The sequence below is a fragment of the Oncorhynchus keta genome, chromosome 8, assembly GCF_023373465.1.
Source record: "Oncorhynchus keta strain PuntledgeMale-10-30-2019 chromosome 8, Oket_V2, whole genome shotgun sequence".
Taxonomy (NCBI): domain Eukaryota; kingdom Metazoa; phylum Chordata; class Actinopteri; order Salmoniformes; family Salmonidae; genus Oncorhynchus; species Oncorhynchus keta.
The window spans coordinates 14,758,187-14,770,839 of NC_068428.1; the positions used below are offsets into that span (position 1 = coordinate 14,758,187).

Below are 12,653 nucleotides of genomic sequence, written 5' to 3' on the forward strand. Positions count from 1 at the left end.
CAGGACAGATCTGATTTATAAATCGGGAAAAATGCATATGTATGGCATGCGCCAAGTTTCTCCATCTACATTTTTAAAATGTTAAATACACTGTCTTTTCAGAAATGGCGCAACAGTTATGAGGCCCCAGAACTCCAGCCCCAGTCCAGAGCTCCTGCCCCAGTCCAGAAGTACAAACCATCCAGAACTCCATCCCCAGTCCAGAGCTCCAACCCAATTCCAGAGCTCAAGCCCTGAACTCAAGCCCTAGACCAGAACACCTGCCACAGAACTCCAGCCCCAGTCCATATTGGCCCCGGCTTTAGCCCCAGTCCAAATGAGCCTCAACCCCAACCTACGCTTCAGCCAAGGGATGCATTTGTTCAGCACGTTGGGAGCCCACACCCAACACCACATGTTCCAGATTGATTGCAAAATAGAGGATATTAAGCCCTTCATGATGTGCTTAGCTTGAATTATTACTTTTTTTGTGGGATCTCATCTAAAAAGAAAGGGAACACTGTCACAACTTTGCTGTCATATGAAGGCAAATGAAATGAAGAAACTGAGAAGATATGCAGTTATTGCACAAAAACTTTAGTTTAATATGGTTTTATTAACTATAATGAGCATGTCAAAATTCCAAACATCTTGTAAACCCTTGCACCCAAAAGATTTAGCATTCCAGAGATAACAGCTTGCCTTTGGTACATTCCTCTAGTATAGATGACACAAAAACATCAACATAGCTGGCTGTAAGGGGCGAGGTAGCCTACATGAAGTACATTATAGGGGCATTATCACACAGATTAATCAAACCCCAAATAAACACCCATTTAATCCAGACAGCTGTTGAGTCTGGGGGAGATGTTATTGTGGATTACAGTCTGGGGTCTGATTGAAGGACTGGTGATGTCATAGCTGACATTCACTGGAGGGCATGGGGCCAGCCCTGGAGTGGACCTCCTGAGGGAACACATCTGGGTTCTAGAGCACTGACCGTGTTCCTCCCAGAACTCCCACCCACCAACAACGGACTAGAGGAGTGAGGTTCTGAGCCAAATCTGGGCTGGACCCCTAAAATGTCAGCTCTCCGAAGCAAAGACAGAGCAGCATGATGATGTAGCCGGGCTAAACTAGGGTGGATCTAATCTCTAATCTAATGAATGCGGACCCAACCCCAATAGAGAAGCCCTTACTTACAGCCTCAAGAGAGAACAGACTCATGTTGTAACAAAATGTCATTGTTTTTCTATAGATTAGAACATAGCCCCGGGGGATAGCCTTTACCTTGTGTGCTGAGGCTATTTTCCCAAGTACGGTACTCAAGGGGACATCTTTTGAGTAAAAACATGTATTAACAATCACCTAAGAAAAACAAATCATGGCCTAATCCTTGTGTCCACAGTGCCATCCATCTGTCTCACTCAGCGAGACAGTATTTTGACACCCCTAAAAAAATATTCTCAATATTCAAATTCACCCCTTTCACATTAAAAGCGAGGATTACAGGATTACACAAACACAGTATTTATACCCTGATTTGTGTTACACTGCAAGCAAGCCGTGTGATGACATGATTGTTTATAACTAGGTTGGTGTCGTAGACAGCCAAACAAAAACCTGGATGAGACGGTTGTTTTCATCCACCAGAGTATGAGAAATGATCTGCAGTGAATAACTGAAGTCGGAACACAGGTTTAACTAAACAAATTAATATACAAAAACACATCCCTATTGTATAATTTGGCCGAGGGACAAGCGTCCATGTTCACGCCCCATATCTATGCATTTAAGGCTGAGGGGGAAGCAAAGCTGTAGTCTATATCCCTTCCCTGCCACTGACAGGGCAAAATGGTGTCATAATGGAGGGACATTCATGTGGAGAGAGCTCCAGTGTGCTGTGTTTAAACAGTAATAGAGCCGGACTGCTCCCTAGAAGACCGCCCCTTACTCCTTTATTCTCTGTGAATGGCTGAGTGTTCCAAATCTGATACAACAATCAGTCATAACTGCCCATTGTCCCGCTCTAAATTCCCTTATTCAGCTTCCATTAGTGCAATGAGGCGCGGAGACGGTTGCTCCCAAAGGGTCACTTGGTTCCATATGTGGGGTCCATCTCAGCACAGGTGCACGGGGGTTCCCAAGGACATATATTGCAGGTAGGGCTGGGTGACATGTCGAATTAATTTGAATGTATGTTTTTCAAATGCCGGCATCGCAGAATCTGCTTGTTCTCATGTTGTCTTTTTGGTCTCGTCTCGTTCGCTCCTTCTGTGCACCTACCCATTTACACCAGAGACCTGTATGCAATGACGATATGCTCAATGGGACTCGTTGTCCCAAAGGCGGGAAGGCAGGCGACAAACTTTGGTTGAAAATAAATAAGCGCATAGAAATGCATTGGACAGATTTTGGCGAAAGTGAAACCTCACGCTTCACCTCTTTCTCCTAAGACCCTCCACAACAACAAAGATGAGAGATCACTTCTTCCTCTCTGACAAACAGTTTCAATTCGCTATTTGCATTTGAGAAACACATGGAGACCTTTTACTGTAATAGGAGGAGAAGTTAGACAGGGTGTTTTGAAAGGTTGTTTGAACTCCTCAAATTTCGAGCAGAGCAGACACTACTAAAATGGATGCATAAATGAACATTCAATCCAGAAAATGAATTCTCAGCTTGTCGCATACGCATTACGGTACCACGTATCGCTAGCAGCATTTTAGTCAAATAAAGATTGTTATATACTCGCTATTTCAGTCTGTGTTTAAATAAATGTGCAATAAGCATAACACAATTAATTATATAAGGAATTGGCAACTTTTTCTCATTCTGAGAAATAAGGTAGGCCACTTGATTTCAACATCTGAACAAAGTGGACAGGGTTGTGTTTATCACAATTCAACTGTTTTGCCTTGTTAGCTGAAATCAGAGATTGTGAAATTATACCTAGATCAAAGTTGCCAAAACGTAATATAAATATAGGTGGCTACTCACTAGCATGTGGGCTTGTTTTTTATTTTTTTATTTCACCTTTATTTAACCAGGTAGGCAAGTTGAGAACAAGTTCTCATTTACAATTGCGACCTGGCCAAGATAAAGCAAAGCAGTTCGAAAGATACAACGACACAGAGTTACACACGGAGTAAAACAAACATACAGTCAATAATACAGTATAAACAAGTCTATATACAATGTGAGCAAATGAGGTGAGAAGGGAGGTAAAGGCAAAAAAGGCCATGGTGGCAAAGTAAATACAATATAGCAAGTAAAACACTGGAATGGTAGTTTTGCAATGGAAGAATGTGCAATGTAGAAATAAAAATAATGGGGTGCAAAGGAGAGATTGGTGTTCATTTATTATGCCTGCTACATTATTAGTGAATGTGCATTATATGCATGGTTCTGGTTAAATCTGTAACAAAACAAAAAAACAGATCAGTGACAATTGCAAAAAAAGCAGGTACAACTATTTTTGATACAATTATCAGGTCTTGTGGTTGTGGAAAGCATATATTCTGCCTTGGTATAATTTCAAAAGCACTGAATTCATTAGATTATTGCAGACTGTTTAAAAAAGCAGAGTAATTCATCTTTTAAAATTGTACAACAAAGCTTGAGAAAAAAATATATATATATTTTAGTTTATTGCCCATAAGTATGAAAAAGATTGAGATGAGTTAAGCCATATCGCCAAGTCCTAATTGTAGGAGTTACACCACAACTATTTTGAGCACTTCCGTGAAAAACAAACAATATCTGGGTTCAAGTTTAGTTGAAAAACAAAGGACATTTCTTGCATAAATTTTGAATGGTATCTAAAAGTGTTTATTCATTGCACATTCTTTGTGACAATATTATAGGCCCACAAGAGTGGATATGCACTTTTTCAACTGAAAGACAATGTGTATGTTTTAGGACTTGTAATTATGAGATTTGTGGTTTGAATTTTGGCGCCCTCTATTTTCACTGGTAGTTGTCATATCGATCCCGGTATCGGGATTGCAGCCATAACAGGCTACGGTATCGTTCGAGTCAAAGTATAATATATTTGGGCTTGAAGTGGAAAATTAGAAGTGGGAATTTCTGTGGCAATGCCGTGTCTCCCCGATGATCGGACGCGCCAATACTTTGTATGTTCATTTCAGGACTGGGTTTTACTTGATGTTACCACACACCAGCATGACATTGCTTGTAAACTCAGCAAAAAAAGAAATGTCAATTTTTCAGGACCCTGTCATTCAAAGATAATTCGTAAAAATCCAAATAACTTCACAGATCTTCATTGTAAAGGGTTTAAACACCGTTTCCCATGCTTGTTCAATGAACCATAAACAACTAATAAACATGCACCCATGGAACGGTCATGAAGACACTAACAGCTTACAGAAGGTAAGGAATCATGGTCAGTTATGAAAACGTAGGTCACTAAAGAGGCCTTTCCACTGACTCTGAAAAACACAAAAAGAAAGATGCCCAGGGTCCCTGCTCATTTGCATGAACATGCCTTAGGCATGCTACAATGAGGAATGAGGACTGCAGATGTGGCCAGAGAAATAAATGGTAATGTCTGTACTGTGATACGCCTAAAACAGTGCTACAGGGAGACAGGACGGACAACTGATTGTCCTCGCAGTGGCAGACCATGTGTAACACCTGGACAGGATCAGTACATCCGAACATCACACCGGCGGGACAGGTACAGGATGGCAACAATTGCCTGAGTTACACCAGGAACGCACAATCCCTCCGTCAGTGCAGACTGTCCACAATAGGCTGAGAGAGGCTGGGCTGAGGGCTTGTAGGCCTGTTGTAAGGCAGGTCCTCACCAGACATCACCGGCAGCAACGTCACCTATGGGTACAAACCCACTGTCACTGGACCAGACAGGACTGACAAAAAGTGCTCTTCACTGACAAGTCGCAGTTTTGACACACCAGGGGTGATGGTCGGATTCGCGTTTATCGTCAAAAGAATGAGTGTTACACTGAGGCCTGTACTCTGGAGCGGGATCGATTTTGGAGGTGGAGGGTCTGTCATGGTCTGGGGCGGTGTCACAGCATCATCGGACTGAGCTTGTTGTCATTGCAGGCAATCTCAACGCTGTGCGTTACAGGGAAGACATCCTCCTCCCTCATGTGGTACCCTTCCTGCGGGCTCAACCTGACATGACCCTCCAGCATAACAATGCCACCAGCCATACTGCTTGATCTGTGCGTGATTTCCTGCAAGACAGGAATGTCAGTGTTCTGTCATGGCCAGCGAAGAGCCCGGATCTCAATCCTATTGAGCACGTCTGGGACCTGTTGGATCGGAGGGTGAGGGCTAGGGCCATTCCCCCCCCAGAATGTCCAGGAACTTGCAGGTGTCTTGATGGAAGAGTGGTGTAACATCTCACAGCGAGAACTGGCAAATCTAATGCAGTCCACGAGGAGGCGATGCACTGCAGTACTTAATGCAGCTGGTGGTCACACCAGATACCGATGGTTACTTTTGATTTTGACCCCCCGTTCGATCTGGGACACATTATTCCATTTCTGTTAGTCACATGTCTGTGGAACTTGTTCAGTTTATGTCTCAGTTTTTGAATCTTGTTATGTTCATACAAATATTTATCATTGTTAAGTTTGCTGAAAATAAACACAGTTGACAGTGAGAGGATATTTCTTCATATCAGAAACATCTGCAAAGATCTTCCTCTTCGCAAGTCACGACTGGGCAAAATATATATATATTTTTTAAATATATATATATATTTTTTGCCATGGCCTATACTTGGCCACCTGAGGCATGGAGAAAATTAGAGGGTGCACCTCCACTTTAGATTTTTTTAAATCATAATGTAGTGAGAGTGAGAATGGTCCACCACCCAAGGGCATCCAGCAAACTTGACACAACTGTGGGAAGTATTGGAGTCGACATGGGCCAGTATCCCTGGGGGACGCTTACGAAACCTTGTAGAGTCCACGCCCTGACAAATTGAGGCTATACTGAGGGCAAAAGGGGGTGCAACTCAATACTAGGGCGTTCCTAATGTTTTGTACAGGGTGTGTAATATATCGCTATATACAAACACACAATACAAAACATTAAGAACACTTTCCTAACATTGAGGTGTACCCCCACCTCCCAAAAGTAATGTAGCCTTTCATTAAACTTCCCCTGTGAGAACCACGAGCACAGGCTAACTTGGATTTGCTGTACCGCAGCCGAAGCCTGCCTACAGTACCAAAGGTTGCACGGTGTCCATTACAATGTAGAAAAATGCATGTCTCTTATGGAAGATGCCAAAACTTGATAACAATTAGGGATGCACAATCTATCGGTGAGCATATCGTAACCGGCCGGTATTAGCTAAAAATGCCAACATCAGCATCCAACCAATGTCTAGTTTAACACCGATGTGCAAAACCAATGTCAAAGCTGACGTGCATACCTATATAAACGTAGGTAGATGACGTAAAAACGCCACAAAAAAAATACAGCGCTACACAGAACAAAGCTGAAAAACACTAAGCGCACACATCCAACAACTAAACAAGTTCAAGTCGAGCTGTCATTTGAAAGAGTAAGAACATTTCAGCAAGACAACTCCAAGATAATGGGATTCATTGCCCCTGACAATCAACCGTTCTCTGTCGTGGATGATGTTGGCTTTCGCCGACTAGTCGAGGACCGGTACACACTTTCCAAGTAGGCACTATTTTTCATAGGTTGCCCTACCGGAGTTACACGGTATTGTTGAAACTCACATTCATGAGCTACTTGCTATGGGCGTCACTGCTATTAGCTTCACGACTGACATTTGGACCAGCGATGTCAGCTTCATGAGCATTATGAGTCTGACAACACAGTGGGTCGACAAGGATTTCCTACTGAGGATAGCTGTATTGCATGCTCGAGAATGTGCTGGTTCTCATACCGCTGCTACAATTTCAACGCCATTTGAGAACATGTTTGAAACATGAACACTCCTAGCTCCATTCCAAAAACTGACTTGAGAAATAAGCTCAACTCAGACTACAGCAAACGTGATACCTTGTCATGGCAATGAAACGCCTGCTCAACAAAAATGCCAACACAGACCGTCGGGTTAACTTGGAAAAGTACTCTACTAGAGGCTGTGAACAAGCGAGTCGGTGGCATTCTCTCCGAGCCTCTACTGTGTCGCCACCATGCTCGATGCTATGTACAAGGACCGCTACTTCGACACAGACAAGAAACAGGGTTTACGTGAAAATATTAGACACAGCTGGACAAGATGTAAACGAACAGTGACCGTATGCACCGAGGAAAATAGAGGCCGCGGACAGAGGTGAAACTTCACTGCTTGAAATGTATGATGATGTTTTACTGGTAATGCGTACATACGTAAATTTGTGTGGTGTGGTGTGTGTGTCACCTTTATTTAACTAGGCAAGCCTGTTAAGAACAAATTCTTATTTACAATGACGGACGACGCTGGGCCAAATTGTGCCCCGCCCTATGGGACTTCCAATCACGGCCGGATGTGATACAGCCTGGATTCAAACCAGGGACTGTAGTGACGCCTCTTGCACTGAGATGCAGTGACTTAGACAGCTGCGTCCGTGTGTGTGTGTTTAACTATTTAACTGTACTAGAATGCTTAAAAGGCCGCAAAAATGTAAAATATTGGTTATCAATATCGGCCAAAAACGTAATCTCGGTGGATCCCCAATAACAATAGATGGTGAAGTTAAATATACTAGTTTTCATCTGTGGCAAAGTTTTCCCAAATTTGTATTTTATACATTTAACGAGGCAATTATGCTTATGACAAACCCAGGTCCAGAACAAGCCTAGCCAGCTGGCTAATCTTTTGAATATAGTGTAGTAAAAAATAAAAATCATGCGTAAGACTTGTTAGATAAAGTGTGTGACTGCATGTGAGCAGAGAGAACAGCAGAAGTGCAGCAGCCTGTTCTGCCAAGGCCAGCTCTGACATGGTGAAAGTTGGGGGCCATGTTTATTTTCCAGAGAAGGAGCCGTCTGCACCTCCTGCAAGCGGCCTCAAACAGCCCTGTGACCTTTGCACCCGCAGAGCATGGTAACAGGAAGTCTGACGTGGTGACACACTCCATCCTTCCCATTCAGGCCATTTCCTCTGTCTCCTATAGCAATCCCATCCCTTTATCTCACCCTCTCCAGCATGAACAAGGGCCGTTTTTGTCTCACTAAAGGGTATGGAAATAAGAACTACATTTTACAAAGAACCTCCTCCATTACTGTGTGATTTACGTTGATTATTTGATCAGCTCAAAACAGCGCCAACAATGGCTTAATTTAAAGGGAAGTCAAAGCTGTGTTTACCTTGAATAAAAATCTAAGCTTTACCTTTTGACATGCAAGCTCACATCTCCAAACTACACAAACAAAAATCCTTCAGCAGCTTAATCAAGCTCCTTAGAAAAATCTATTCAGTTCAATCCCTTGGATAATGAGAGCAGTCAAGCACTTCCTTCTATTTCTCTTTAGCTGCGACTGAGAACGAGAGCTGTCCGAAAGAGATGATTAGGGGGTATAGCCTCCTCAGTTTACTAAAGCAATCTCCTAATAGTAGATTAAACACCTTGAGGATCCCTCAGTTTGTAGTGTTAGAGGAAACAGCAAGGGGCTGTGAACACGACTCCAATTAGTATTCCACGATGGGGTCAGGCACTTTTCAGGCAGCCAGAGAGGACCCTTGGAAGGACCAAGGGTTTGAGGTTATCACTGGCATCACCCTAAAGAGGCGGAAATCAGTGGTGCAAACATTTTCCTGATGGAAAAGTGGGAAGTAACAAAGGGCATTCTTGATTTTCCAGTCCTGCTGCCCCAGTAACCAGAAATGTGGGGCTGCACTGCCTAAACATCTTGTTTATACAGCTTGGGGTTTTATCACTGCTCCACCATCCTGCAAGAGACACTGATATTTAGGCTAGAACAGCAGAGAAGCAAGCAAAGCTAGAGATACCTAGCTAGCCAATGTTCCCTCTTAGTTGCACGCGGGCGTGCAGCTCCTTGGGACTTCCGCACAGAAAAGCACGAGATTGGACTTCACTCAACCTTCTAGTGTTTTCCCCATTAGTTAGCACTATCAATTGAGGGAATTGCGATCTAATCAATGCAATATTAGCCACTTTCAATCCATCATACCGAAACAAAAAACGTACAATACAAGACTTCGTATACAAAATGAACTATGCAAGAGATTTTGTTTTAGGCAGAACGTACAAGAGCACAAAATGTGTGCACATCTTTGAAAAGAGTCGGGTAAAGAGATTTTTGTTGTCTTCGAGGCAGTGTTGTATTTTGAGACGGGCTTGAATAAGCTAAGTAGCCAATAGGCAGAGGGTAGCATATCTGGTCTAATTCTCTGTAATAAATGGTATGGGAATAATGATGCATATTATTTGCTACATTATGATTTTTTTTAAATAGCCAAAGTAGCCTACTTGACCACTTAAAACAAACTAAAAACATGTACAGCATCCATGTTCACAGTAAACGAGCGCGGGAAGTTGCACAGAATTTTCACAAAGTTCAAGTTTGCCTTCAGCAGACGTGAAATTTACTCAGTGACCGAAAAAGGGAACACTGCCTGTAGCGTATGTATAATATATATATATATATACAGAGGGGGGCTTCAAAAGAGTACAGGGGGTGAAGAACATCTGTGCCTCTGACTTCACTGGTTGTGTAATTAAGCTGCATTTCACTAAACAAATATGTTTACCTATTTTATGTAGTACATCAAACAGATCCTTGTGCTTCTAGACAGAACATTGAACGATCCCCTATGGTAGGGCCCTATGATTTCCGCCATGCGGGAAACGCGGACGGAAAAGCAGAATTTGGTCATAAAAATGGAATCAACTGTAAAAAGTGGAATAAGCAAGAATTTTCCATAATATGGCTGAAATGTATTATTTTTTTTAAAGTAGGCCTAATTATTGTAATAACCTAAATTAATTCAGATTTATAAAATTACAGACGGGTAGGCATAGAGAAATAATTCGGTTTTCGATTGGGGTGTTTTGAGAGGGGGAACAAGGAAAAGCAGTGTTAGCCAGTGCATGCCTCTTCAAACAACCATTACTAGTGCAAGCGCATCAGAAGATTGAAGACGAACATTCATTCAGGATTTAGTGGCTGTGTGCGCGCCGAGTCTGATATCCGTCAAACTCACCTGCCCCGTGTGTTCGACCAACATATAGAATAACCGTGGGAAGAAGTTTTCAGTGGTTGTTGGCGAGACAGATGCAAAGGATTGCAGCGCTCTAAACATTGTCAATTGTGAGTTAACAGCCTATTAATATACCATTGCAATAGCCTACATTCTGCAATGTGAATTGTCCGCATGCAAATTGTGATATTCCAAAAGATGAGCTATCGTGGTGAAATATAGTGATACATAATGTCAGCAGCAGCTGTCTGCCTCTCCATCTAGCTAACTATCGCTGTTTCTATATTGTTTACACTTGAAATTTAAATAACACTTATTTTGTAACACTATTATTTTAGGTTAAAACATAATTAAAGTTTTCCATTATCTTTCATTGCAGGTGTTGAAAATCAGTACTTTCTGGTGGATGTCATTTTCATGGACAGCAACTACTCAACGTTTTCCCAAACTATACTAGCCTCCCTCCACAGCAACGATCTGAACCTGAATGATGCCTGGGCAGTGGTCACAGATAATGCATCCTTACTGCCTGAAGGCATACAAGGTGGTTCTGAAAGGAGTGATGCCCAACAGTGTCCATGTAACCCGTCTCTGCCATGTCATCAATCTGGTGGGTGAGACCAGGCAGCACTACAAAGAAAAAAGAAAGCGCCCCCTTTTCAGGACACTGTCTTTCAAAGATAATTTGTAAAAATTGTGACGACCCTCCCACTCGGTCTGCCGTATTCTTTACGTTTGCTATTGTTTTCCGTAAATAGGATGTCGGTAGGCGGGGCTGGGAGGGTCATCAGCGACATGAGACACACCTGGGCCCGGGTGTGTCCCGGGATAAATACACCTCTTACCCATTCATTGAGGAGACTCTCTCCATGCAGACACACTGACATTTTTGTGGTCATTTTATTTGTTTGATTCGTCACCTTTCAACACCCCTCATTATCACATTTATGCACGCAACCACTCACACTGGTGATTATTGACTACACACACACATACAAAATTGTTAATTGTATTTAGTTCAGTTAATAAATATATTTTGTTATTCCTTAACTCCACATTGTCTCCCTTTTTGTTACGAACTTCGAGCCTGTTCGTGACAAAATCCAAATACCTACACAGATCTTCCGTGTAAAGGGTTTTAACACTGTTTCCCATAATTGTTCAATGAACCATAAACCATTAATGAACATGCACCTGTGGAACGGTCATTAAGACAAACGGTTTACAGACGGTAGGCAATTAAGTACTATGAGACTCCTAAGACAGCGCTACAGGGAGACAGGACGGACAGCTGATTGTCCTCGCAGTGGCAGACCACGTGTAACAACACCTGCACAGGATCACACCGGCGGGACAGGTACAGGATGGCAACAACAACTGCCCGAGTTACACCAGGAACGCACAATCCCTCCATCAATGCTCAGACTGTCCGCAATAGGCTGAGAGAGGCTGGACTGAGGGCTTGTAAGCCTGTTGTAAGGCAGGTCCTCGCCAGACATCACCGGCAACAACGTCGCCAATGGACCAGACAGGACTGACAAAGTGCTCTTCTCTGACGCGGTTGTGTCTCACCAGGGGCGATTCGTGTTCGTCAGATTCGTGTTTATCGTTGAAGGAATGAGTAACGCTGTGCGTTACAGGGAAGACATCCTCCTCCCTCATGTGGTACCCTTCCTGCAGGCTCATCCTGACATGACCCTCCAGCATGACAATGCCACCAGCCATACTGCTCGTTCTGTGCGTGATTTCCTGCAGGGCAGGAATGTCAGTGTTCTGCCATGGCCAGCGAAGAGCCCGGATCTCAATCCCATTGAGCACGTCTGGGATCTGTTGGATCGGAGGGTGAGGGCTAAGGCCATTCCCCCCAGAAATGTCCGGAAACTTGCAGGTGCCTTGGTGGAAGAGTGGGGTAACATCTCACAGCAAGAATTGGCAAATCTGGTACAGTGCATGAGGAGATGCACTGCAGTAACTAAACGCAGCTGGTGGCCACACCAGATACTGACTGTTACTTTTGATTTTGACCCCCTTTTTGTTCAGGGACACATAATTCCATTTCTGTTAGTCACATGTCTGTGGAACTTGTTCAGTTTATGTCTCAGTTGTTGAATCTTGTTATGTTCATACAAATATTTACACATATTAATTTTGCTGAAAATAAACACAGTTGACAGTGAGGATGTTTCTTTTTTTTGCTGAGTTCACTTCTCTGTTTCATCACTTTTGACATGGATGAGATGTCTTCTTCAAGAAGCCTGCCAGAAAGAGAAGATGGGCGAGCTTTCTCATGAAGGCGTTTGTGCAGGCCAAGACTCTTCCTAAAGCAGTGAGCTCCAGATGGAGTAGCTGGTTTGAGGCAGTGAAGTACCATGCAGAGCATGTTCATCTGTACAGAGTTTTTGTTGGCAGAAAAGTCACCATCCCAGGCAGTCACAAACATCCTCAGCCAGCTGGAAACAGAGGAGAAGGTTGCTGCATTGTTGCC

General features: G+C 43.1%; 1 protein-coding gene and 1 long non-coding RNA gene across 3 annotated transcripts in view; one reads left to right on the forward strand and one right to left on the reverse strand.

Annotated features, from left to right (window-relative positions):
* Positions 1–12,653, reverse strand: part of LOC118386842 (protein 4.1-like) — a 95,941-nt gene that overhangs the window by 63,155 nt on the left and 20,133 nt on the right. The window lies entirely within an intron of this gene.
* Positions 353–11,218, forward strand: LOC127931346 (uncharacterized). Its single transcript, XR_008140765.1, has 2 exons — positions 353–2,141; positions 10,548–11,218. It is a non-coding gene; the product is annotated as an uncharacterized LOC127931346 (long non-coding RNA).